This window comes from Vulpes vulpes, chromosome 8, assembly GCF_048418805.1.
Source record: "Vulpes vulpes isolate BD-2025 chromosome 8, VulVul3, whole genome shotgun sequence".
NCBI classification, from domain to species: domain Eukaryota; kingdom Metazoa; phylum Chordata; class Mammalia; order Carnivora; family Canidae; genus Vulpes; species Vulpes vulpes.
In genome coordinates, this window is record NC_132787.1 from 84,373,044 (window position 1) to 84,400,183 (window position 27,140).

Consider the following 27,140-nt stretch of genomic DNA (forward strand, 5'->3'; position numbering starts at 1 on the left):
ATTATGCCAAGCCATACGTTTTCTTAAACCCTCTTCAGATTTGTTTAATTTTTAAATGTGTTCTTCCAAGAATTGCTTCAGGGAGAAATAGCTAATAAAGGCATTAAAAAGAGATTCCTCATGACATTGCAATTTATATTGCATGTTTTACAAAGTCAGCTATAAAATTTGAAGATGCCACCAGAAAACCTGAAAACTGTAGGCCTCACACTAGCTACTGGGAGATCAAGTATTGGTTTTCCAGGCAGAGACAGATAAGATCTTCCTTATGTGAGGTCACAAAAATAAATGTCTATGTCCTGACTCCCCAAAGGTAGATTCCGGGCAATATCAGTATCGCTACATTGACTAATCTCTGTTATTTTGAAATTCAATTGGGAGTAATAATTTCTAACATAGTGACAATTGCAAACACTTAGAGGTTTCATTTTTCTATTTTTTTCACTTAGAGGTTTTAAAGCAATGTCAGTACTTTAAATTATATTCAAGAACAAGGTAATGGCCAATGAAATCTGGCTTGCTATGTATTATGGGATGCAATTATTCACGTAAATCTTTTATCAAACACTGAAGAACAGAAAACCAATGAATAATTCTTTCAAAGAAGTATAAGTGCAATGAGACAACTGAGGTATATCAGCTTTAAACACTTAGAGAACTATAATTTTTAAAAATTATTAGTCAACGAAGCATTAATTTAAAAATAGTGCAATTATTTAATTAATCAACATTTCAGGCTATAATATGTACACACATTCTCTAGCAAATTCAAGTGTTTTGGAAGAATGTAGGACATGTATTATAAATCAATTAGTTTTAAAATGTTTCTGTATTCCATTTACCTTATTAACCAGTCCTCATATAAGAATAGAACCCTAACAAAGCAATTTTATGATATGGTCTTTATAGAGAATATTATGTCCAATGGCCATCCAATCTGCAGACATTATACAAACACATTTCATAGAGTAGTTGTGATATCTGGTCCCACTAGTTTTGAATAAAAACAATATCACTCAATATTGACACCTTAAAGACCATATTCTAATGTTCACTATACAATTTAACAATAAACTCAGCGACTTCCCTACACTCCCACTATGCCCTCCTTCCTGAGTATATAATCCTGGCTAAAATTATTCTTTTCAGTGCAAGAGGAAGCCTAGAATGCCACTTAATGAAAGAAATTCTCAGGAAACTAGGATTAGGAGGGAAATTACTTTATCTAAAAACCTGTTTCAAAATAAAATACACTTTTAGCCCACATACTTAATTGTGAAAGACTGGATATATTTCTTTTGAAGCTAAGAACAAAAGAAGGATATTCATTCTCAATATATCAATTCAATATTGTACTGGAAGTACAAGCCAGTGTAATAAGGGAAGAAAAACAAAGGGAATACAGATTGGAAAGCATGAAATGGCACTGTTCATATCCATAGTCCTGACTGTCTCTGTAACAAATCCCAAGGAATCTTGAAAAATATGCTAGAATAAGTGAGTTGACCATGTTTGCAGGATATATCAGTATGTATTTGCACCAAAAATAAGGGAATACATGTGATTATAACAAAACATGCAACATCTATTTGCTAAAAATACTAATAAAAAATGGGAACCTAAATAAAGGGAAAGATATACCATGTTCTCTGAATTGGAAGACACACATAGTTAACATGTTAATTCTGCCCAAATCGATCTATAGATTTAATATAATTCTAAACAAAATCCTTAGAGTGTTTTTTGTACATTTTTTCAATTTGATTCTGAGGTTTTTATGTAAAATCAATGAAAGTAAAATATTAAAATGATTTTGCAAACAATAAAATTGGAAGATTAATACCACCTGGTTTTATTATAAAGCTTTAATAGTCAACACAATGGCACTGGAGAAGAGAGGCCCATAAATCAATGGAACAGAATAAAGAGTCCAGAAATAGACCCACACAAATATGATTGATTGCTCTTTGGCAAGATTCAAAGGTAATTCAATACAAGGAGGGTGTAGTTTTTTTCCCCTCCAACAGATAGAATAATTGGTCATATATATGACAAATCAATCAACAATCAATCTCAACCCAAACTTCACATTTCAAAGAAAAATTAATTCAAAATAGATCTCAGGTAGATATATAAAGATAAAACTATAGAATGAAGTCATAGGATAAAATCTGTATGATCTAAGCTTTTGTAAAAGCTCTTACATATGACACAAAACAACATGTTCTATAAAGAAAAATTTGATAAATTAGACTTCAAAATGAAAACAAACAAATGGGGCACCTGGCTGGCTCAGTTGGGAGAGTATGTAACTCTCAATCCCATGGTCATGAGTTCAAGCCCCACATTGGGCATGGTACCTACTTAAATAAAAAAAAAAAAGTTTGCTATATGACAGTTTCATAGAGAATGAAAATGCAAGCTACAGAGGAGAGAAAAAGTATGGGCAAGTCACATCATCATAAAAGGCTTTTATATAGTGTATATGAAAAATTCTCATAACTCAACAGTAAATAAGCAGCCCAATTAAAAATGAACAAAAGATTGAATAGATACTTTACACACAATAAATGAACACATTAAAAGATGCTCAGCATCATCAGCCATTAGAAACATGCAAATTGGGGTGCCTGGGTGGCTCAGCGGTTGAGCAGTCTGCCTTCAGTTCAGGAAGTGATCCTGTAGTCCTGGGATCGAGTCCCATGTCAGGCTCCCTGCATGGAGCCTACTTCTTCCTCTGCCTCTGTCTCTGCCTCTCTCTCTCTCTCTCTGTCTCTCATGAATGAATAAATAAAATCTTAAAAAAAAAAGAAACATGCAAATTAAAACTATAATAAGATTCTCCTACATACTTATTTAGAAAGGGACAGGAAGAAAAACAAAAATAAACAACTGTTGACAGTTCCCAGGGCTGACACCAACACAGGACAACTGGAACACTCACATAAAAATGCAGACTGGTGCAATTCTTATAAAGATACATAGTTGATCAATCCCTGAACAACACAAGTTTGAACTGTGTAGGTCCACTTATAATGTGGATTTTTTACAGTATAGTACTGTAAATGTATTTTCTATTCCCTATGGTTTTCTTAATAACATTTTCTCTAGCTTTATTGTAAGAATCTGGTATATAATACATATACAAAATATGTGCTAGTCAACTATGTTTTTGGTAGGCTTCAGGTCAACAAGGGACAAGTAGTAATTATGTTGTGGAGGAGTCAAAAGTTATATGCAGATTTCCCACTATGTGGAAGGTGTGTCAGTGCTCCTAATCCTCATATTGTTCAAGGGCCAACTGTATATCTTAACAGATAAGTTTTATAAGAAATGTGTACATTATATGTAATTTAAAGTCATATGTGTAAATTATATAATACATTATATGCATATTATATATTATATAATAATATAATTATACATATGTAAAAATATATAATTATTTTAATTTATAAATACCTAAATTTTGTACAAAGTTAAATACATGACATCGGGCAGCCTGGGTGGCTTAGCGGTTTAGCGCTGCCTTCTGCCCAGGGCATGATCCTGGAGTCCCAGGATCGAGTTCCAGGATCGAGTCCCAGGATAGAGTCCCACATCAGGCTCCCTGCATGAAGCCTGCTTCTCCCTCTGCCTGTGTTTCTGCCCTCCCCCCCCCCCCCGTTTCTCATGAATAAATAAATAAAATCTTAAAAAAAAAAAAAGACATGACATGACCCAGCAATTTTACTGCTAAATATCTTCCCTAGAAAATGGAAACTTAAATTTACACAAACCCTCCCATACAAATGTTTACTATACCTACTCACAGTAGTCCCAAATAAGAAATAACACAAATGACATTTAATGGCTGAGTGAATAAACAAAATACGCTATATTCATACAATGGAATAATGCCCAGCAATAAAAAGAAAGGAAATATGGACACACACAATAACATGGATACATCTCAAAAGCATTAAGCTGAATGAAAGAGGCCAGTCTCAAAAGATTATATATAAACTGGTTTCATTTATTCAACTTTCTGGAGAAACAAAACTATATGGGTAGAAAACAGCATAGATTAAGAGTGGGGGAAGAATTTGACCACAAAGGGCAAATTGAAGGAGTTTTGGAGACCACAGAACTGTTCAGCATCCTAATTGTGGTAACCAGTTAACAAAGTCTCTGTAGGTCTTAAACTCACCGTACTGTGTACTAATAAAAATAATAAGAATATTAATGATAATAATAAACAACTTGTAAAAAAAGGAAAAGAAAAGAAATACTATACCAATACATGCTTGCTTCTTAAAGAGCCAAGAAATTATTTCTTTGTTTCACTCTCTTAGGTTCACCAAATGGTTTTTAAGACCATTAGAAAAATAAGTTTTCAAGCGAAGAAAAGAAGAAAAATGCCCTTTAGGTGCTTCATGGCAGACGCCTAGCATTCTGGTGGCCCAGGAACAAAGAAGTTTTGGCCCAAAAGTAGTGTTGCCCTAGAGTGAAACAGCCTTTGCTCTGGCCATCATGCCTTCTAAGTTCTCTAAACACAACTTTGAGAATATTATCTTTACTGAATGCAGACCTGAGATTCAGTGCTGGAATCCTAGCATCCCAAGGTCCAGGTCATTGTCAGCATCCCCTAGTTGAGTCATCCCTGCAGCCACTAACACCCCTGACACTACTATATTATAATTACTGTTCCCAACAAAGTGTTTCCCAGCATCTGAGTGGCTCAGTTGGTTAAGCATCTGCCTTTGGCTTGGGTCGTGCTCCCAGGAGTAGTGGGACCTAGTCCTGCCTTCCGGTCCCTGTTCCACAGGGAGTCTGCTTCACCCTCTCCCTCTGCCTCTCCTCCCTGCTCCTGCTTTCACTCACTTACTCACTGTCTCTAAAATAAATTTTAAAGTCTTAAAAACAAAAAAAGAACAAAGTATTTCCTCGAAGTCAAATATAGAATCTCCCATCCTCAGAAAAAGTTTACTCAGGTAGGTGCACATTAAATTAGCCATATTCGCAGTGTCTGAAGTCCTGGTTTCACTTAGACAAGACAATTCTACCATGAAGGCTAGGAGGGACAGAAACTAATCTTAAAGACATTTAAGAATTGAAACAAATGTTCCTTTCCTCTGCCAGTCTTGGTGCAGAGAACAAGCTCTATGATAAATTCTCTTTCAGGTTTCCCTCTTCTCTTGGACACCTGGCCATGGCCAAAATTATATGTTCGTGTGTAAACAGGGAAAAAGGCTTTGCCCAAACACTCCTCACAGTATCCAAAAATAATAGATATATCAATTGGGGAATGGCTACATACCATATGACTAAAACTCTGAATGCAAGTCTTGGATCTGTCAATCCATATTGTTACACCAGTAGCATGGACTTATTAGTTGGGAAGAACATTAGACATCATTTAACTATCAAACAGAATATTCCAGAAAGAGGATCATCTATGTTCTGTTTAAATACTTGTGTTCCTACATTACAAGGCTAATTCACTCCGAGTTAGCTTTGTTAGAAAGCATTCAACATGATTTGTTTTTCAGAATTAAACCCAGAGTTTTTTTTATCTGTGTAAATTACTGTTGGTTTTGCCACATTCTTCTGGCTTATTGACATTATATGGGACCTTAGTTCCATTATATATATTAGCCAATCATTCAAATTTGTCCCATATCATGAGAATAAGTCTTTTTATTCAATTCAGTTATAACAATTTTTGGGACAGCAGTCTAGCCTTGGATATTCTCTTTCCAAAAGTATTTTCCCATTTCTTTCTTCCTATGATAAAGTTTCCATTGAAACTCACTTAGAGGATTCCTTTTTGTTTAATCATTATTTAGTTATCCACTGTCTTTTAATTCCAAAGAAATACTATTAGTAAATTAGTAGTAGATGATTTCCTTTCCCTAGAACAGTAGATGCAAGTTGAAATTTACATAGACACACACTGTCCATTCAGGAGTGACAAATACAATGCTTATTTTTTCAAAGGCTAGAATATTTTCAGATGCTAAGACATTTTTCCTGCATCATGACCATTGAGAGTGTCAGAATGCATATCATTGCTCCTTTAAATGGAGAAAAACTATAGAGCCTATAGAGCATGTGATTAGAAGAATGATTAATTTAAGTAAATGATAGTGTTTAGAATGTTGTATTACTAACCATGTCTTCTTCTTTTTTTTTTTTTTAATTTAAGGGTTTTCATTTATTCCCTTTGGAAATTTCTTTGAAATTTCTTCCAAATGAAGCCAATTAAAGTGGCTTTTAAATGACTCTCAGGAATACAGTGTAAATATACTGGCTGTAGGGTCAGAGATTCTAGATTCAGATTTTAATTCTACCATCTACCTGAGGTGTAAACTTGGGCTTAGTTTGTCCTCTGCAAAATGGGAATAACAATACACTAAACTTCACAAAGTTCCAGTGAAGATTACATTAGTTACATGTAATGTGCTTACTGAGAGCTCCCCAGAAGAGCAAAGCTGTTTATAAGCCAAAGCTGTTTGTAAGGCAAAGCTGAGTTTATGGCTTAACTGGGAGAACAAAACCCCTACACTGTCTGATTAACATGCTGGAGTTCAATTTTTTGAAATTTTTGTCTATGTAAAGCAGGTTTTTCAATGCACATCTTAATGAGGATTAGGTAAAGACCCTGGTAATTTGGGATTGGTGGAAATAGCAAGGCGAGTATTTTGAGGTAAAAGAGTCAAGGAGTCTTAGGTAGTATACTGCTGTTGCTTTCTACTGAGGAAGTAATGGGTCTTGGGAATTCCTGTAATGAGCAATGCAGTTATTTGCAAATTTTATCTTCCTGGGCAAGAGTGTTTTGTAATAGGAAAATTATGCTAATGAAGATTATGGAACAGTAAAATCATGCTAAGATTGTTACAGTTTTTAGTGTCCAAGTGATGTGGAGGTATCTTAAAAGAGTACCTGGTACATAATAAACACATTTGTTGTTTTTATGTTTGTTGATATCTACTAATATTAAAATAGATTGTCAAATTTTCTATAAGCCCTTTCAAACTACTAACATGGCACATACTCCACTCCCCCCACTCTAGGTTCTGATGTGTATTTGTTTCTAGATAAGCTTCCATTCTTTTGTGTTCACTTGCTGTCCACAAGAATTTTCCCTCATCCAGTTTTACCTGTGGTGAACAACTGTCACTCTGTACCAAAGATGCCACAAAGTGATGAGATACACTCTACTGAGGGAGAAAGACACACCTAGCCATGAAAATTTATAATATAATAAATCAAGTGTCCTAAAAGAGGTATGATTAAAGGATATAAAAATCACAAAGGACAATGAGGTCTACTGTGCATGAGGGAGAGCACTTCACAAAATGAATAGCTACAAGAGGAGACCACATCTTCAGTGAACTAAAAATTTATAGGTGACAGTTTCACTAAGTTTGGTTTCTCAGAGAGCACTCAAGGTATTCTTAGGAATTTTTGCACCAGCTCTATCTTGGAATACCTTGTACCCCAGCTTTGAATTTAACTGCTACAATGCACTTCTTAGAGAGAGACCTTTTTCTTAAAACAGTTATACTACATACTGGCAAGAGAACTTATAGTTGTGTTCAAAATCTAACTTAGAGACACGTGATGAGAATCTCCCAGACCATTCTTATCTTGTCCTTTATGTCTTATTGTGACAGAATAGTCTTGGTTTATGCCTACAGTCCAGGGTATCTATGCATAGTGTCTCATTTCTCTCTTTAAATGGTCCAGATTTATCAATTAATTATAAGGCTACCCTGTTTTGCTACTATTCCAGTGAAAAATGGACTGGGAACTAGAAAGCAAGTGCCACTTATCTTGGACACATGACATAATCTATCTGAAATCATAATGATAATTAAATATAAGAGAAGTGAAAATATTGAGTACATAAAAAGATCGACAAATTTTTGGCTAATCTAATAATGTTATCTACCATTAACATCATAAGGTTTGGAGGTAGGAAATATTTTAAGATAAATGCAAATGTGTTTTCAGAAATGTTGTCTTCCTGATACAAATAGTTAACATTAATTGAGTTACCAATGCTTACGCTTGTGTGTCAGGATCCATTTGTCCTTCTATCCAATGGGAAATAAAGAACTTTAAGAACCAGAACATCCTGGGATGCCTGGGTGGCTCAGCAGCAAAGGCTTTGCCTTCATCTCAGGGCATGAACCTGGAGTCCCAAGATTGAGTCCCCCATCAGGCTCCTCACAGGGAGCCTGCATTTCCCTCTGCCTTTGTCTCTGCCTATCTCTGTGTCTCTCATGAATAAAAAAAGAAAGAAAAAGAAAGGAAAGAAAAGAAAGAAAGAAAGAAAGAAAGAAAGAAAGAAAGAAAGAAAGAAAGAAGAACCAGACCATCCTGGTCCAGAATTAATTCACTGTGTAATTGGGGATAAATCTTAACTTAGAGGTGCAATGTCCTTATCTCAAATAATACGAGCTAAGGGTTCTCCTCTGAGTGGTGAAACTCTTCTTCCTGAGTGAGAAGTGTGGGGTCACATATTTAGTTTTAATTATTCAGAAACAGAGCCAATCTCATTTAAAACTAACGTCTGGATGTGCAGAATAATGTCATTACATCAAGGTGCTACATTTTTATATTGAATGTTTTGTGAGTTGTGTGGGGAGTTTTACACACAGCCAGAACTCAGTTGTATCCATGTATTAGCCTGTTTTGACCTGTTCCAGTTCTTGGGAGCTAGAAGAAACACAACTTCATGCTGGCTCACTGAGATCTAACAACCCAACTTTTGTCAACACTGGGCTGGTCTAGTTTCCAAGCTTTAAATACCTAAAATATAGATGGAGAGGTCATATATATGAAAAAAATACATATAATTCAAGAGGGCATTAAAATCTGTAATCATTTCCTAGGACTTAAAGCAATAGAAATATATCCTCTCATTAGTTCTAAAGCTCAGAAATCTACAATTAAGTTGTTATGGTGTCATCAAAGCCAAATACTCCTGAAGTCTGTAGATAAGAATACTTCCCATTCTTTGCAGCTTCTGGTGGCCTCAGGTATCACCTGGTTTGTAAAATTATTTCTGAGCTTCAGGCTCAGAAATGGTAGCTCATAGTTATACCATCATTTTGCCTAAATTTGAGTAATTTATATAAAGAGTGGTGCCTGGTGCCTATGAAAATTCAATGTGTTTTAATGATAAGTGAGAAAAAGTTTATTTTTCTATTATGCTCTTGGATTCAAAAAAACAAAACAAGTAATAATGAGGAATAAAACATCTAGAATCTAACAAGTTAAAGAGAAGCCAGGCAATGTGCAAGATGAAATTTTAATGTTGACATCAAATGACTCATGATGAATCGTATAAACAGTAAATGAGTAATTGCATGGTATACTAAATATATTGTTGTGAAATTCTATTACATTTTCTGAATGGTTTCATTTATAACAATGAACTTATTATATTTTATGATCTAATGATGAGAACTTAATGAACTATATTCTGCAGCTTTCTTGTTTCAATATATATCTTTGATCTTCCAATAATGTTTTCTTCTACAAGTAAGAAAGAATCTGAGTATGTACTAGGCTCTAATGAGATTAGCAAGCTTGTTCTTTTTGTAAATGAGCATTGGCAAGTTTTTTGGAAATAATTTTAATGTAATATTATTTTCCATTAATTTTCTCCAGACTTTTGTATGACAAGGTTTTTCTTTCTTATAACTGTACAATGATATGCTACTGATGTTATGAAAAATTTAAGTCCTTTATTAATGAGAAAAATAAATATTGCCTACTGAAAAATTTATTAGTTTTAATTATTGAGAAACAGCCAATCTCATTTAAAACTAAGATCTGAATATGCAGATCAATGCTATTACATTAAGGTAAGCTACATTTTTATATTGAATGAAGGAAAGGCTAATAGATTATACTTTTATTACACTGGGGTGCCTATCCCATCTTCCTCTAATCCATGAGCCTAACCCCTGGATGCATGGCCTTCAAAAATATTAGCCTGGTTCAGTGAGTAAAAGATGTAAACAAATAGTCACTGTGCAAAATGCTAAGTTCTATAGTTAAGGTCTGAGTAGAAGGCATGAATATCTGGCCCAGTGAATGTCATTGGGTCCTACATGCCTACCTCCCTCAACACTTTCCATCAGCTGTTGAAGAATGAATTATACATACACAGCTCTCAGCAAAATCCCTCTCTAGGACTTTCCCAGGCTTTGCCTCATGTCACACCACTTCTGTGACAATCCACATACAGTGACATACTACCATTGAGGTATAAAGGTCCAGCCCCCTTGCCTTCATTCAGGACAACTCTGAAGAATCGTGCCAGCTTGGAATTCCTCCATAACATTGCCAGAGGCCTTCGTTATGTCTGTAACACAGTTCAGCTTCCCTTTCTGGACAATCCTGCTTCCTTCCCACCTTCCTACTCTCAAAGATAATTGCTTCTAAGAATAAACTCCCAACAAACTTCCTACATGCAAATCTCTTAGAGTCTGTTCTCTAGGGAAACAGATCTGATAATATCTAGTCCAGGCAGCTCAGAGAAGACTCATTAGATATAATTTGAGCATTATCCTTCAGTATCAATATGAATTTGTCTAATGGAGAAGATAAGAGTAGTACAGTCCCTGTAAAAGGAAAAAAAAGCAAGAAAAAATAGAGATATAAAAGAATATACCTTATTCAGATAAGTTGTGCTGTCTGAAGAAAATTAAAGAGGCAGTGTAGGGCATAGTAGAGGGAAGTAAGACTCAGACTCTTAAGAGTCTTGGTTGTCCCTCTGAGGAGTTTGTATTTTTCTCTGTAGGGAGTAGGGAATCATTTGTGATTGTATATACAGGATTACATAATGAGACTTCTTGCCAAAAGAAAACCCAAAGTAGTATAGAAGGTAGATTAAAGGAGAATCAAAAGACAAAAGCAGTAGGGAAACGAAAAGGAAATTAGCCCTAATTTTAGAAGCAAAAGTTTTTGCAGGTTAAACTGAAGAGATAGTGAAAGGGGAGGGGATATGGGCAGTGCAGTGAATATAGAAACTACTTTATCAGGTGACAGGATGTCAGAAATAAAGATGAAGGAGGGATAGAGGTTTTTTCTTGGGTTCATGAAACTGGCTGTGGTTGTAAATGGTTGACAACACAATAGGTGCAAGGGTCTCAACATGGTTGAGATTGTGGCATTAGGGGAGAAAGGAGACGAAGAAGAGCCCTTCTTTAGTGGTTGACACTCTGCATTGCGCAAAAAGAAATGGTATTCCCCCCCAAACAGTAATTTAGAAGCTGTTAGCCTATCAAGGGTAGTACTAAGTTTTGTAACAAGGAGAAAAAGGCAACAAGAACTTCATGCAGGAATCAATGTGGCATGACCTAAGATGAGGTCAAAAGTCAGTTGGACCACATACCAGAGGGAAACAACATATAGCATCCAAGTGAAGCAGCAACAGACACCGTAGAAAATGCTTTCTAGCAGGACCATGGAAAAGTTATAACTTGCTTATTTTCTCTGACAGCAGGGATCCTAGAAGCAGTTATCTGCTACAATACTTTTCTTTTGTGGGACATTGAAGCAGACTGCATGCTGTAATTGTGTAGGCATATGCCTTGACAATGGAGCCAACAAGCCTGTCAGACTTGACTAGATGGTGAGGGTGTTAACCCTGGCTTGCTTCCTGCCTATAATAATAAATGATGCTGGTGCTCCGTGAAGCTCAGTTTAACCATTTCATATCAACAAGAATCATACATATTCGTGCAAAATACTGAACATTTTAATTAGTTGTCCAAATGCACAATATTTTTTTCATTCAATTGAATTGCACAGATATAATTACTTAAAGGATAAGTTTGCTTTTTTGAGAGTCCATGATTCACCTCTATCAGATCATAGAGAGTACCTATTAAAAATGCAAAATCCAAGAGTTAAGATGGTGGGGGAGTAGGGGAACCCTAAGTTTGTCTCATCCCTCAAGTACAACTAGATAGTTACCAAATCATTCTGAACACCTGAGAAATCAATCAAAGATCTGAGAAAACAAAGGTTGCAAGTCTACAAGTAGAAAAGTAACCATTGTTTGGAAGGTAGGCATTGTGAAAACTTGAATCTGGTGTGTTATAGCTGAGAATACAGTAGAGGGAAGGGAGACTTCTTAAGGAGGCTACTGCAAAGTATTTTAAGCAGTGGAGTGCAGAACTAGAACTTTTAGAAGTCTACTGCAGTGAGGGATGGGCCTGGCTTAAAGATGCTCAGATGGTGAAGCTCAGCAGAATCCTAGGTGTGACAGCATAGTCTGAGGATCCCTGGGGTTGCAAGGAGAATGGGTGGAAACAGTGCAGCAGAGTGCCAAGCATAGCAGCAAGGAAGCTGGCTGAGAACAGTGAGTCAAGGTGCCTGCTCTCTGCTGCCATAAACTGTTTGTTAACTGTTAGACATCCATGTGACTGCTTTCCTGGGATGGGCCCAGAAAAGGGCAGAAGCATGGAAGAGCCTTCCCAGGAAAAACAGTATGGGTCTGTGCCCCTGGAGTCCCTAAAATTTGGAGTTTTGAAACTCAGTTGAGTACTGAGATAAAAACACAGAGTCACGGCTGGGTGAACACAGAGTTCTAACAGAAACTAGGGAGACAAGAGTGATTGATTGATTGCTTTTCTATGGAGGCTCTTGGAAGAGCAGAAAATGCAAATTTTCAACTCTGGGGCTAGAGAGCAGGGTGCAGCTCTATTCATCCTGCCAATCAGTGCTGAAAGCCTTCAGGAAACAAAACAACGCCACCTGGAGGAATCCCGAGCGACTTACACTGAGACCTTCTTCCCTGTGCACTGGAAGTGCATTTCTACTGGGGCACGTTCACCTGAGAATCAAAGCAAAGGCCCCTCCCCAAGGAGACCAGGACAAACAACACACTTGTACCAAGTTTACCAACCCTATAAGGTTGCAAAGCTTCAGCTCTTGGGGAAAACTGTATATAGCAGTCTTTGTATTTTTATTCTTTACTCTTTTAGTATTATTTTTTTCAGTTATTTCCTCAATTCTTTTTTATTCTTTTAATATATATATATACACTTCACATATATAATATATGCATATATTTTTCTTTTTTATTTTGGGATTTAGTTTCTTTTAACAAGCAGACCAAACACACCCAGGATCTGGGTTTTCATTGTTGTTGCTGCTGTTTTTTTGTTTCTTTTCTGGACAAAATGATGAGACAGAGAAATTCCCCACAAATGAAAGAACAGGAGGTAGTACTCACAGCCAGTGATATAATCAATATGGATATAAGTCAGATCTCTTATCTAGAATTTAAAACAATGACTACAAAGATACTAGCTAGACTGTTAAAAAAAAAAAAAAAACATAGAAGACACTAGAGAATTCCTTACTACAGAGATGAAAGAACTAAAATCTAGTCAGGCTAAAATTTAAAATGCTGTTACCATGATGTAGTCCCAAGTGGGGACCATAAAAACAAGGATGAATGAAGTGGAATGAATCAGTGATACAGAAGATAAAATTATGGGAAAAAAGGAAGATGAAAAGAAAGAGAAAGAAAACTATTAAATCATAAAGGTAGACCTAGGGAACTTAGCAATTCCATAAAGTGAAATAATACTGTATTTTAGGAGTCCCAGAAGTAGAAGAGGGAGAAAGGGGGAAGAAGGTCTATTTGAACAAATCATAGCTGAAAACTTCCCTAATTTGGGGAAGAAAACAGGCATTCAAGTCCAAACAGAAAATCCCCTCAATATCAACAAAAATAGGTCAACAACTTGATTTATTATAGTAAAACTTATAAATTACAAAAATAAAGAGAAAATCCTGAAAGCAGCTTGGGACAAGAGGTTCTTAACCTATAAGGGTAGACACATAAGGCTGGCAGCAGACCCATCCACAGAGATCTGGCAGGCCAGAAAGGACTGGCATGATATTCAATGTGCTAAATGAGAAAAATATGCAGCCAAGAATACTTTATCCAGCAAGGCTGTCATTCAGAATAAAAGGAGAGATAAAGAGTTCCAAGACGAACAAATACTAAAGAAATTTATAGACACTAAGTCAGCCGTATAGGAAATATTAAAGGTGACCCTTTGAGCACAGATAGAGACCAAAAGTAACAAACACCAGAAAGGAACAGACAGTCTACAGGAACAATAACTTTATAGGTAATACAATGGCACTCAATTCATATCTTTCAATAATTACTCAATTCATGGACTGAACACTCCAATCAAAAGACATAGGGTATCAGAGTGGATAAAAAGATAAGACTCATTAGTATGCTGCTTACAAGATACTCATTTTAGATCCAAAGACACCTCCAGATTGAAAGTGAGGGAGTGTAGAACCATTTATCATGCTAATGGGCATGAAAAGAAAGCTGAAATAGCCATCCTTATATCAGACCAACTAGATTTAAAACCAAAGACTGTAATAAGAGATGAAGAACGATACTATATCATAAAAAGGCATCTACCCAACAAGAAGATATAACACATGAAAATATTTATCTCCCTAACGTGGGAGCACCCAAATATAGTATAAATATAAACATAAATATAAGTCAATTAATAACAAAATTAAAGAAACTAATGTGTAGTAATACAAAAATAGTAGAGGACTTTAACACCCCACTCACAGCAATGGACAGATCATCTAAGCAGAAGGTCAACAAGGAAACAATATACCTATTTTTTCAAAACTGTTCCAAGAAATAGAAATGGAAGGAAAACTTCCAAACTCATTTTATGAGGCCCACATTACCTTGATCCCCAAACCAGACAAAACCCAACTGAAAAAGGAGAATTACAGACCAAAATCCCTGGTGAAGATGGATGCCAAATTTCTCACCAAGATACTAGCTAATAGAATCCAACAGTACATTAAAAAGATTACTCACCACAACCAAGCAGGATTTATTCCTAGGATGTACGGGTGGTTCAGTATCTGCAAATCAATCAATGTGATATACCACATTAATAAAAGAAAGGATAAGAACCATATGATCCTCTGAATAGTTGCAGAAAAAGCATGTGCAAAATACAGCATCATTTCTTGATAAAAAACCCCCACCATGTAGGGAACATACCTTAAGAACATAAACATTATATATGAAAAACCCACAATGAATATCATCCTCAATGGGGAAAAATTAAGAGCTTTCCTCCCCATGGTCAGGAACACAACAGGGATGTCCACTCTCACCACTGTTGTTCAACATAGTACTGGAAGTCCTAATCTCAGCAATCAGACAACAAAACTAAATAAAAGACATCCAAACTGGCAAAAAAAAAAAAAATCAAGCTTTCACTCTTCATGGATGACATGATATTCTATGTTGAAAACCCAAAAGATTCCACAAAAGAATTGCTAGAACTGATAAAGGGATTCAGCAAAGTCACAGGATATAAAATCAATGCACAGAAGTCTATTGCATTTCTATAGTTTCACAAAAAAAAGCAGCAAAAAGAGAAATCAAGGAATCAATCCCATTTAAAATTGCACCAAAACCCAAAAATACCAAGGAATAAAGTTAACCAATAGGCAAAAGATCTGTACTCTGAAAACTATAGAACATTTATGAAAGAAATGGAAAAATCTCCCATGCTCATGGATTGAAAGAAAAAATACTGTTAAAATGTCTATACTAACTAAAGCAATCTACACATTTAATGAAATACCTATCAAAATACCATCAGAATATTTCACAGAGCTGGAACAAACAATCCTAAAATTTGTATAGAACCAGAAAAGACCCGAAGAGCCAAAGGAATGTTGAAAAAGAAAAGCAAAGTTGGAGAAGACATTGCAATTCTAGACTTAAAGCTGCATTATAAAGCTGTGATCAGCAGGACAATATGGTAATGGCACAAAAACAGACACATAGATCAATGGAATGAAATAAAGAACCCAGAAGTGGACCTTCATTCTATGGTCAACTAATCTTCAACAAAGCAGGAAAGAATATCTAATGGACAAAAGACAGTCTTTTTAACATATGGTGTTGTGTAAATTGGACAGCCATATGCAAAAGAATGAAACTGGACTACTTTGTTAAACCATACACAAAAATAAACTCAAAATGGATGAAAAACCTACTCTGAACAAGAATCCATTAAAATCCTAGAGGAGAACACTGGTAGCAACCTCTTCAACCTTGGCCACAGCAACTTTTTGCTAGATGCATCTCCAAAGGAAGGGAAACAAAGGCAAGAATGAACTATTGGGGCTTCATCAGGATAAAAAGCTTTTGCACAGCAAATGAAACAATGAAAAAAACTAAACAGCAACCTATAGAATGGGAAAAAGTATTTGCAAATGACATATCTATACTAAAGAGCTAGTATCCAAAATCTATAAAGAACTTATCAAATTAAACACCCCAAAAAACAAATACCCAGTCAAGAAATGGGCAGAAGACATGAGCAGACATTTCTCCAAAGATATACAAATGGCAAAAAGGCACATGAAAAAATGATCCATATCACTTGGCATCAAGAAAATACAAATCAAAACCACAATGAGATACCACCTCACACTAATCAGAATGGCTAAAAATAATAAGTAAGGAAACAATAAATGTTGATGTGGATGCAGAGAAAGGAGAACCCTCATATACTGTTGGTAGGAACACAAGCTGGCACAGCTACATTAGAAAACAGTATGGAGGTTCCTCAAAAAGTTAAAAATAGAACTACCCTACAACCCAGCAATTAGAGTACTAAGTACTTATCCAAAAGGTACACAGTGATTCAAATGGGGCACATGCAACCCTATATTTATAGCAGCAATAGGGATCCCTGGGTGGCGCAGCGGTTTGGCGCCTGCCTTTGGTCCAGGGCGCGATCCTGGAGACCCGGGATCGAATCCCACGTCGGGCTCCCGGTGCATGGAGCCTGCTTCTCCCTCTGCCTGCTTCTCCCTCTGCCTGTGTCTCTGCCTCTCTCTCTCTCTCTCTCTCTGTGACTATCATAAATAAATAAAAAATTTAAAAAAATTAAAAAAAAAAGAACTTTTATTTATAGCAGCAATGTCCACAATAGCCAAATTATGGAAAGGTCCCAGATGTCATTGATGGATGGATAAAGAAGATGTGGTGTGTATATCTATATCTGTATCTCTATATCTATAGATATATACAATGAAATATTACTCAGCTATCAAAAAGAATTAAATCTTGCCATTTGCAATAACATGGATAGACCTAGAGGGTATTACACTAAGTGAAATAAGTCAGAGAAAGAATATACCATATGATCTCACTCATATATGGAATTTAAGAAACAAAACAGATAAACATAGGAAAGGAAGGAAAAATAAAATAAGATAAAAACAGAGAGGGAGCCAAACCATAAGAGACCCTTAACAATAGAAAACAAGCTAAGGGTTGCTGGAGGGGAGATGGGTAGGAGGATGAAGTAATTGTGTGATGGACATTAAGGAGGGTACATGATATAATGAGCACTAGGTGTTATATGTAACTGATAAATCACTAAATTCTACCCCCAAAACTAATAATATGCTGTATGTTAGCTAAATTGAATTTAAATGAAAAATTAATTTTTTAATTAAAAAAAATAAAAGCAAAATCCAGGGTCCAATTTCATCTACTGAATCCAAAGCAGGGTTTCTCAGTTTTGGCCCCATTTATATTTGGAGCTGCAGAACTCCTTGTGGGAGCTATCCTGCATTACAAGGGATATTTAGAAGCATCCTAGCCTCCACTCACTAGATGCCCCCCCACAACATACACACTGTTGTGACAACCAAAAACATCCCTAGATATTGCCAAATGTTTCCTCTGAGGCAAAAATCACTCCTGGTTGAGAACTACCACTCTAGAGAGATGGGGCTGGGGGTGTGCTTTTCTCCTTTATATTTGATGAAGTGTGGAAAAAGTGTAATCTAGGTCATTAGCAGAGACATAATTCTAGCACCCTGAAGAACTCCTTCTTCTGGTCTTTAGCTACTTTCTGTTTAATAAATGTGTGGGAAGAAGGGAAGAAAGTATGTGGGGTTGTATAATATGTGTGGCTGTCTTGTCTATTTTTTATCAGTTTGTATAAGTCCTAAATGACAGCTGTATGACCTGGAATATAAACGATTGACTAAATATGTGGATAAGGAGAGGGCAAGGTACAATACTCTTCTGCACTGAGAAAAAGAATAAATGAATTAATATTGCACCCAAATTACATAAGAAAAGCTAATAAGCATTGGAGATTCAGAATTGAATAATACCTATCTCTTGGTCTCCACAGTTTACAGACAAATGGAGAAAGACAAATCATTAACATACAGTGTAGAACCTTGCTTGTGACTATAAGAATCTGATTAAAAGATACTGAATACAGTATATACATAATGTAATGCCTGGCCCTTCACCCACAGGCCACTGCTGCTCAATTCTCACTTAAGGTGGGCTTCCTACTTTTGTCATTTTTTTGTCCTTCAGTAAATTTACCTTCTTTAGACATAATCAGTTAGGAAAAGCCTTAATAATTATCCCACTTAGAAGAAAGAGAAGGAATGAATATAGCTTAGAGAAGGCTGTGCCTGGAATTAAAAGACCAGACACTGGAACAATGTTGTTTATGTTTGTCGGTCATCTGTTTTAGGCTTTGATCTACTGCCAAATTAACTGAACCTGATTAATGGACTTTTATTTGTTTTTAGTTTATTGAGTGCCTAAAATAGTTACAAACCATTGATGAAGAATTATCACCATGCATAATCTTGTTAATGATCTTTAAAAGCAAGTATATATAGCTTATCAATATGAATAATTTGCATTATGAATTTACTTTGTTTATATGCAACTAATCACTGTTTATTGAGTACCTAATATGGTCTGAATTAGATATTGTGGCAGCTGCAAGAAGAGATAAGGCATAATCCCTGATAATAAGCACTTTATAAATTAGTTGGGAAGATGGGAAATACATTGGCATGAATATAAAGGACAATAAAGGTTTTAAGGCATTACATGCAAAATGCTAAATGATATACTATAGAAAAACAGAGGAAGTTAGATTTTCATTCTGGATGGTCAGTGCTGACTTATACAAAATATAGGCAATATAACGAACTGAAGGATTCATGGAGTTCCTATTATATGGTAGGAAGGAGATGAGAACTCATGCATTGGGAAAAAAGCATGGATAAAGCCATAAAAGCAAAATGGGCAAAATGTCTAGCTAGGAGAAAATATAACACTTGAACTAGGATATAAGTTGAAGTGAGTAAGTGCCAGAAACGGACATTGTTGGCAAACTTGCCTGTCAGGCTTTTGACACCCTGGGAGATATTGACAGATTTTGATCATGGTTGCAATTGATAATAGCCAGGTTGTAGAAAGTAAATCTGACAGTAGTGAAAATAGAGTACCTGATGGTGGCATTGTTAAATGAAAATGTGCAAATAAAAGTAAATGTGATTTAAAGATGAAATAGGCAGGTCTTAGAAGCTGATTAGATATATTTTCAAAAGGGAAGGGAGATTAATATATGTTGAAACTTGAGTTTTACAACTGATAGATCAAGCGTGTTGCCAGCAGAAATGTACAGAGACCATCCCACTGAGTGGAAGAAATTTAAGAGTGAAATGAGATATTCAGTTTTTAAAAATACCAAAATATCAGTTATAGGATATAAGATAATTTTATCTAGCAGTTATTTTGGTAAATTGGGTTAAAGAAAATTCAAAACTGTGTAATTTAGTAAGTCACTCCTATTGGATGGCTGATAAAATCATGAAAATAGATATACTATCAGAAGATGAGATCTTTCAGAAAAGGCATAAGGATAGAACTTCAAGGTATTGCTGTATTTGAAAGCATGAAGAGAAAATAGAGAACCAGAGAGATTAAGATAATTAGACAATGCAGGGTTAAGAATTTGAGGCAAGAGAGAACTTCAAGAGACAGGAAGTGGTCAAGAGTGTCAAATGCTGCACACAGGTTAAGAAAATATTATGGAACGCTCTAGCCCCTCCTCCTCTAAACTACTGTGGAAATGCTTCATATGTTTACTAATCTCCAGCAAGACCAGAGAAGAAAAAAAGGCTATGAATTACATGTGAATAAATTTATTAGTTAAAATAATTAGGTATCAAGTTTTTAAATGGAAGAAACAAGTTGATACTAATGATGAAGAGGTAATTCTGACTTCCCTATGCCTTTGTACTAAGCATGAGAGACCAGACAAAATTGTAGCATGAACCAGAAGGAGCAAAAAGATTACTGTTTCTTTTGTGAAATGGTTTTATTCTACTGGTGTCTCTTTAAAAATAAAAATCAACAAATAAATGTCCATTTAAATTGATCTCCTGTTGGAATATGCTATTGGTCTGACATATAAATTAGTGTTTCTTAGATTAAACTATCCCTCTGGGATAAGACTGAGAAACAACAATAATATTTTATGGATAGTGTGACATAGCTTGCCTTTACAACAATTCTTTTCTCCATTATTTATTTATTTATATCTGTAAGATGGACAATGGAGAGGTCCATAATCAGAAAGATAGTGATACTAATTTTGAGCTCTGATAAAGTATATTAATGTCTTTAGTCACATGTTGTTATTGGAATTTAAAGACTACTATTTTTCTTTCATAGAGCAATTTTAAATGAAAATTCCTCCTACTCATTGCCCTAAATCTGTTCCTTATTAGCTGTGGCCTTGTGAAGCTCACTTAACCTCTTTAAGCCATTTTCCTTCTCTGTGAAATGGGAATGTTAATACTCGCCCTTGTTACTCCCAGAGTGCTAAGGGGATCAAATGAGATGATAAAAGTGAAAGTGTTTGGTTAACTATGAAATACCACAAATGTTATTATAAATTCTTTCTGGATGGTGTCACCATGTTGTTCCTCTAGTGCCTGACATGAAGTAAAAAATCAATAAATAAGTTCCTGGGAAGTATAATAATGGAAATAGTTGTATATAAAAGTACCTATAAAACATATAACTGAACCACCAAACAGAAAATTGTCATGAAAACAAAGGTGGGCTTAGCACTCATAAGAATAATAATCTATTCCTTGAAACATGACATGGTGTGAACCAGCCTCCAACTGTCCTGTAACTGAAAGCTTTCTAGGGAAAAAGATGGCACACTTTTCAATGTGCTTTTTATTTCATGTCTAACAGCCTTCCTATCCATATCCCAAACTAGAAATTATTTATTAGTAAACCTGGAAAACACAGCCAAAGGAATAGATAACACCAATAGACAAGAGTTCATAAAAATTCAACAACAGGTGGGGAATGAGGGACAGAAAACTGACCAAATATAAAAACAGGAAGACAATACCCAACCAATGTGGAAGCAAAGAACTGTAAAATAAAACATTGCATAGAAATATCTATTTTCACTGAATATACCAGAAGTAAATGCCAATAGGTTTGACTTCATAATAACAAGGAATACTCTACAGTATTAATTATTTCATTGAAGCTCTTAGCACAGTAACATTTACAAATGGGGGCAGGGAATGTACATGACCAGCGGTGAAAGGGAGAAGAGAGCCTAGCTAGTCAAGGGAAAGTGTAAAACACAGCCACTTAATGAAGATCTGCTCCCTCCCCACCCCAAACTTCCTCAAACCTGTTAGCATGGCCATTTTCAGGGTATATATTTCAATATTGTTTTCAACTATCAAATAATGCCTTCTTTAACATTAATACTTTATTACTGATAATAGATTTTTATTTGACTCTCACTTCCACATTTCTAACAGAAATGGTGGCATGATAGATAGCTGAACTAATTGGGAAGAGGGTACAGCTCAAGAACTGGTCGGATGCCTCCTATCCAACATAATTCTTTGCTAGGCCTATTATCACCTCTCATATCAGCCAATGTTCTCTTAGAAAGACATCAAAGGATGCCTTATAGTATCATTCACACCATCCAAGTACAAGGGTCCAGTGGTATGTGGACCCAAACTGAATATGGGTCAATCCAAGTGTGTCAGGTCACTAAAGCCAACCCTAAAATAGGCTGAGATGGGCAACAAGTCAACAGAAGAGTTTTGATAGAAGTCATCAAGATATGGTCATTTCAGCATCCCTGCTGAAGACCAGAAAACCTTCCCCCAGCGCATCATTTCCTGTGCATGATGAGAGCCAATCACATTAACAGTTTGGCACTTTGTCTAAAACATCTTTATGGGAAGACTGCATTAGACACAAAAGACTTAGAGAGCTGTTCTCATGGTTGCTAAAACTCTGCCAACTCTGTGGACCAATGATAGTCAGATATTCCTACCTCTGCATGCAGCAACTCTCAGCTGAGTTGGACAGGGACAGCATGCCCGCAGGAAAACTAGCTCCATTTTAAGTCCAAAGAGAGTTGTTTATCTACTTCTCCCAGAGGGGTAGGGGGATTGAACTGAGAAGCCTCTGGGATCTTATCCATGCTGTTTTCCTTAGGCCAAGAAACTGATTGCTCTCAAAAAAAGGTAGACAAAATCAAAGGTAAATGACTGTCCACACAACTGTATTACATGCATCATCAGTTCCTTCCTCTTAGTCACACAAATGATAGACATGAAAGAGAAGAGATTATTTTTTGTTTCCCTAAAAGCACTTGGGATTATAAATAATATAATAAAAGATCATGTCTTATTGCTTCTCCAATTTCATGTGAGTTTAAAGCATATGGCTTTTATTTTTCTGGGAGTGAGGAAGACCAGAATAGTGAGTTGAAGTGATGATTCCTGGGAGCTATAAAATATTTTATTAAGTAAGAATACAATGTTATTACATGCACCAGAGACCAGTGTAACATTAAACACAAGTTTTAAATGAGGGTTGGAGTGAGGTAGGGGAGGCATTGTTACACCTAAATAAATTCACAGGTTAGAGATCACAAAACATGGTGTAAAACGCTCTGTCACCTACAGCCAGCATTAGCATTCAGTCCTGGAATGCAAGGGAAGATGTTTCTTGTAGTTTGTGTGAAATTCATTTTCTACTCTTGGTTTCACTACGAGCATTTTGGATAACAAAACAACATATATATAAAATACATATTCTTTCCAGCAGTTCTTTTTCTCACAGATATATCTCTGTTTTATTGATTTGTGGCATTTTAAATTATCTTTCAATCCCAGGAAAATTACTCACAAATTTTTTTCTCACAAATTTCCCCTTTCCTCTCTCTTTATTATTCATAAGCCTCCCCCTGCAACCTGCTTCAAGAAATTGAATTTATAATAAGAAGTGTTGCACGGCTGCCTTTCTTCTCATAATATGGGAGCACTGAGAAAAAACAGTATTTTTGTCCACTTCTGAAATTGGGCAGGAGGAGAGAAAAAGAGAAAAATGAAAGAGAACATTCTCAACAAATATTCCCACCCACTAACTGTTGTCCTGTCATGAGATGCACATCAAACACAGCTAGACCAAGATAGAAAAGCAACCTCAAGAAAGATATGAATTCTTCCGGAAATGCATACTAATGTTTCACTGTCTGATACTTATGACTCTTCTCACAAAATTGGGCTTAAATCATTGACCTGGTATGGGGCTGTAGGGCAGAACCCTGTCTTTTAGAAAGGCAATGCATTAATGATGTCAAATATGTTGCAGCTTTAAGAAGTTTCAGAGGAAGGAAGGAAGGAAGGAAGGAAGGAAGGAAGGAAGGAAAGAAAGAAGAAAGAAAGAAGAAAGAAGAAAGAAAGAAAGAAAGAAAGAAAGAAAGAAAAAAAAAAGAAAGAAAGAAAGAAAAAAGAAAGAAAGAAAGAAAGAAAGAAAGAAAGAAAGAAAGAGAAAGAAAGAAAGGATTTTAGTAAAAACTAAACAAATAAAGAAGTTTTAGTAATATGCTCAAAAGTCTAAAACTGCTGCCTTATCTGAATACTGTGCCAAGATGTGGGGAAAAAAAAAGCCAATATGCTTCAAATTATCCAGGCAACATGCAAACACATATCCATTTACAAAACTCCTGGTCTTGTCCCACCATTAAAACATGGTAGGTTATTCTTGAATCAATTTTAAGAAACTATGGCAAATTTTCTACTTTTTGCACTAGATGTGGTTAAACCAAATATTAATGGAAATAAAGCACTAGACATGATTCAGTGGAATGACTGAGTGAGGAGTCACATGATGGTGGAAAAGAAGACAGAACAGAGTGAGAGGAAATGTACTAACTGAAACAGGTGTCATTGATTTAATATTAATTTTTCTCACTAGTACTTTTAGACAATTGAACTAGCATGCCTTCAGAAGAATATCTAGGAAACTGCTTCTGAGTTTAGTAATTTAAAAATAATTAGAAATTTATGGCAGGGGGTGGGGGTGGGGGGCTATGCCAAAGACTAAGGAATAGAATTTAATTCTGAAGTTTAAAAAATGTTACAATCTATCTTCTGTAACACTGTTAATTGAATTCAAAGTGTACTTATTGATTTTGTTCATGTACTTGATATGATGAGTAGTACAAAGATGATTAAATCCGATTTCCTTCCCTGTGAAACTTGCCAACATAATATAATTCAAGTGATATCAAATAAATGTCTTAAGTGAAGTCCAATAAACTCTTAAGTAATTCCAAAGAATGAGACATTACATCAAATCAATATATCAAAAAAAAGTTTTCCCAGGGAAAATAGTGATTGACATAAATTTTGTAAATGGATAAAATTTACTGAAACTGAACTAGAAAACTCGAATAACCCATGCCAAAGAAATTAAAATTGTGATTAAAGGCCTTCCTACAAAGAAAATTTCAGTCCCGAAAAGGCTCACTGGTGAATTTAATTCAAAATTTAAGGAAATAATTAAAAGTAATCACATTGAAGCTCTTGCAAAAAGAGAGAATTGAGCAATGAGATCAGCTTTGGTGACTGGTTTGAGTGATTAATGAGGCAGCACAAGACTGAGGAAAATAAAGCACTATAAATGGTTACATTGAACAGTATTGATGGAAATAAAGCACTAGAAATGCTTAAGTAGAGATGATTAAGTACAATGGTTGGTTTTGGAGTTAGGGGAGAACAAATAGACTCAATATAACATGAGGGATAGAAGGTAGACAGGTCATGGTGAGGATAAAGGAAAATGATGGAGTGTAAAGTGAAATCATGGTGATCAGAAAGAATGATCTCAAATTTTAAGCTCTTAAAACAATTCTCAATGATAATAGAGTCCACATCTTGGTTTCTTGTGATGTCTGTGAATGTTGGGGTAATTTTGAAGTTATCTAAAATAATGATGGATCAAAGAGAAAAGAAGAATTAGTGGGTTGGTGCCAAAGTTAGCATAGAAAAGGCTGTCCCCAGGTTTGTCCAAAGACAACAACAAAGATGGGAAGAGCATTGTTTCTAGGCCATGTCTGTCATTTGCCAAGTAATTATTATATGTCAGCCATTGTTTTCATCACACATCTTCATTATGACATTTTATCCTCACTATGGAGTTAAGTAGGTAGTCATAACTTTATAGATGATCACACTGAGACACCAAGCTTAATATAGTATCCAAGATCTTTCCTCTACACAGTGGTGGGGGCACAACATGAACATAGTTGTCTGGGCCTTCAAAGCTCACATCATTTCTACAAAATTGTCAGTTCCAACACACACACACAAAATCCCAAACACAATAAGATGATGAGGGAAGTATGGTAACATTTATTGAGTTCTTACTATATGCCATAGGCAGTGCTAACGATTTTATGTATATCACTTAATATTGGCTCTTTTGGGTTTCTGTGAATGTTAAGTATTTCCATTTCAGGGGATAAAGGAATTTATACTTAAAGAAGTTTTTCAAATTTTCAAGGTCACCAAGTTAGTGAGGTAAGATTTGTAATAAGGTTTGTCTAACTCCAAAGCTGATTTGCTTACGCTTCTTCTGGGTTCCTGAGTTTTAATAAACAATGTGTTATTGAGCCAAAGTGATAATCTACTCATTTGGAGATAGAAGTAGAAATTAAGAATAATGTTTTTACCTTTTCGAAATGATATATAAAGAGATCCAGGTATTAATTAAAGAGATAAAGGAAAAGGCGGGTGTAAGAAATAAGGAAACAAATGGAACATAGAAATATTGTTATTTGTAGAATGGATTGAGAAAAACAGCATTACAGGGTTGCTCGGAAAGCCTTATCAGGCAATTGCATTTAGATAGAAGCTGAACACTTGCCTAAGAGTTGGATAAGACTTTAGGAAAAAGAATGTCCTACAAGATTGCCAGCTGCCCTGAATGCCTTGAGACAATTGAAAATATGTCACTATTCCTAGCATACAGCCTTCTACTGAAAGTCAAGGAATATTCTGATATTCACCCAAGGCATTCTTGCCATTTTTTGTATCTATTGCAAGCAGCAGGGCATATATTAATGGAGGCTGTAGCAAAGTAATTTCAGAAGCAGTTGCTCCACTGACTACAGTGATGTGACTGAATGGAAATACTCTTAACAGAGAAGAAAGGAATAAAAGGTAAGAAAGGAGGGAGGAAGAGAGGGAGGGAGAGAAGGAAAAAGGAAAGAAGGGAGGGAAGGAAGGGCAACCCACTAAAGCAATCATTTTGTTCCTGCAGACATGGGATGTGTCAAACTGAACTTCAATTTGTTACAGAAATAGATCTATTTGTTTCTATTGAAGAAGAAGTTCATAAAATCAACTTTGAGATCCAACTGTAAAATTCTAGCATAAACATTTATTTCTATTGCTTTAGGTTAAGAGTAATTTTTTATCTATCAATCCATAAACCTAACATGTACAGCTCCATAGTCCATGCTGATTGTGGCTCCCCTAAACCAATATTTTAGGCACTATAGAAATCATTACCATTGCGCACTCATGTTAAACTGATAAAATGATATGATGCATAAAAAATATTAAACTATCTGATTTAGCTAGAAAAGTTTATTTTTATATAATTATTTTATAGTATTCAAACTATGTACAGATAAAGGATTCCTAAGATGATCCATAGCAATGGAACATATAATGTTGACAAACATGATAATAATACTAGTGAACATGACTCTTTATTTTCCACTGAATAGCCACCGATTTATTAGGTTATTTTACTTTAGTCACTACAGAATGGTAGAAGGATATATATAAGCTAATTAATCACCCAAATAATGTGAGCTAGAATTTTGAGTAATTTCATTAAAAGTATTTTAATAAAC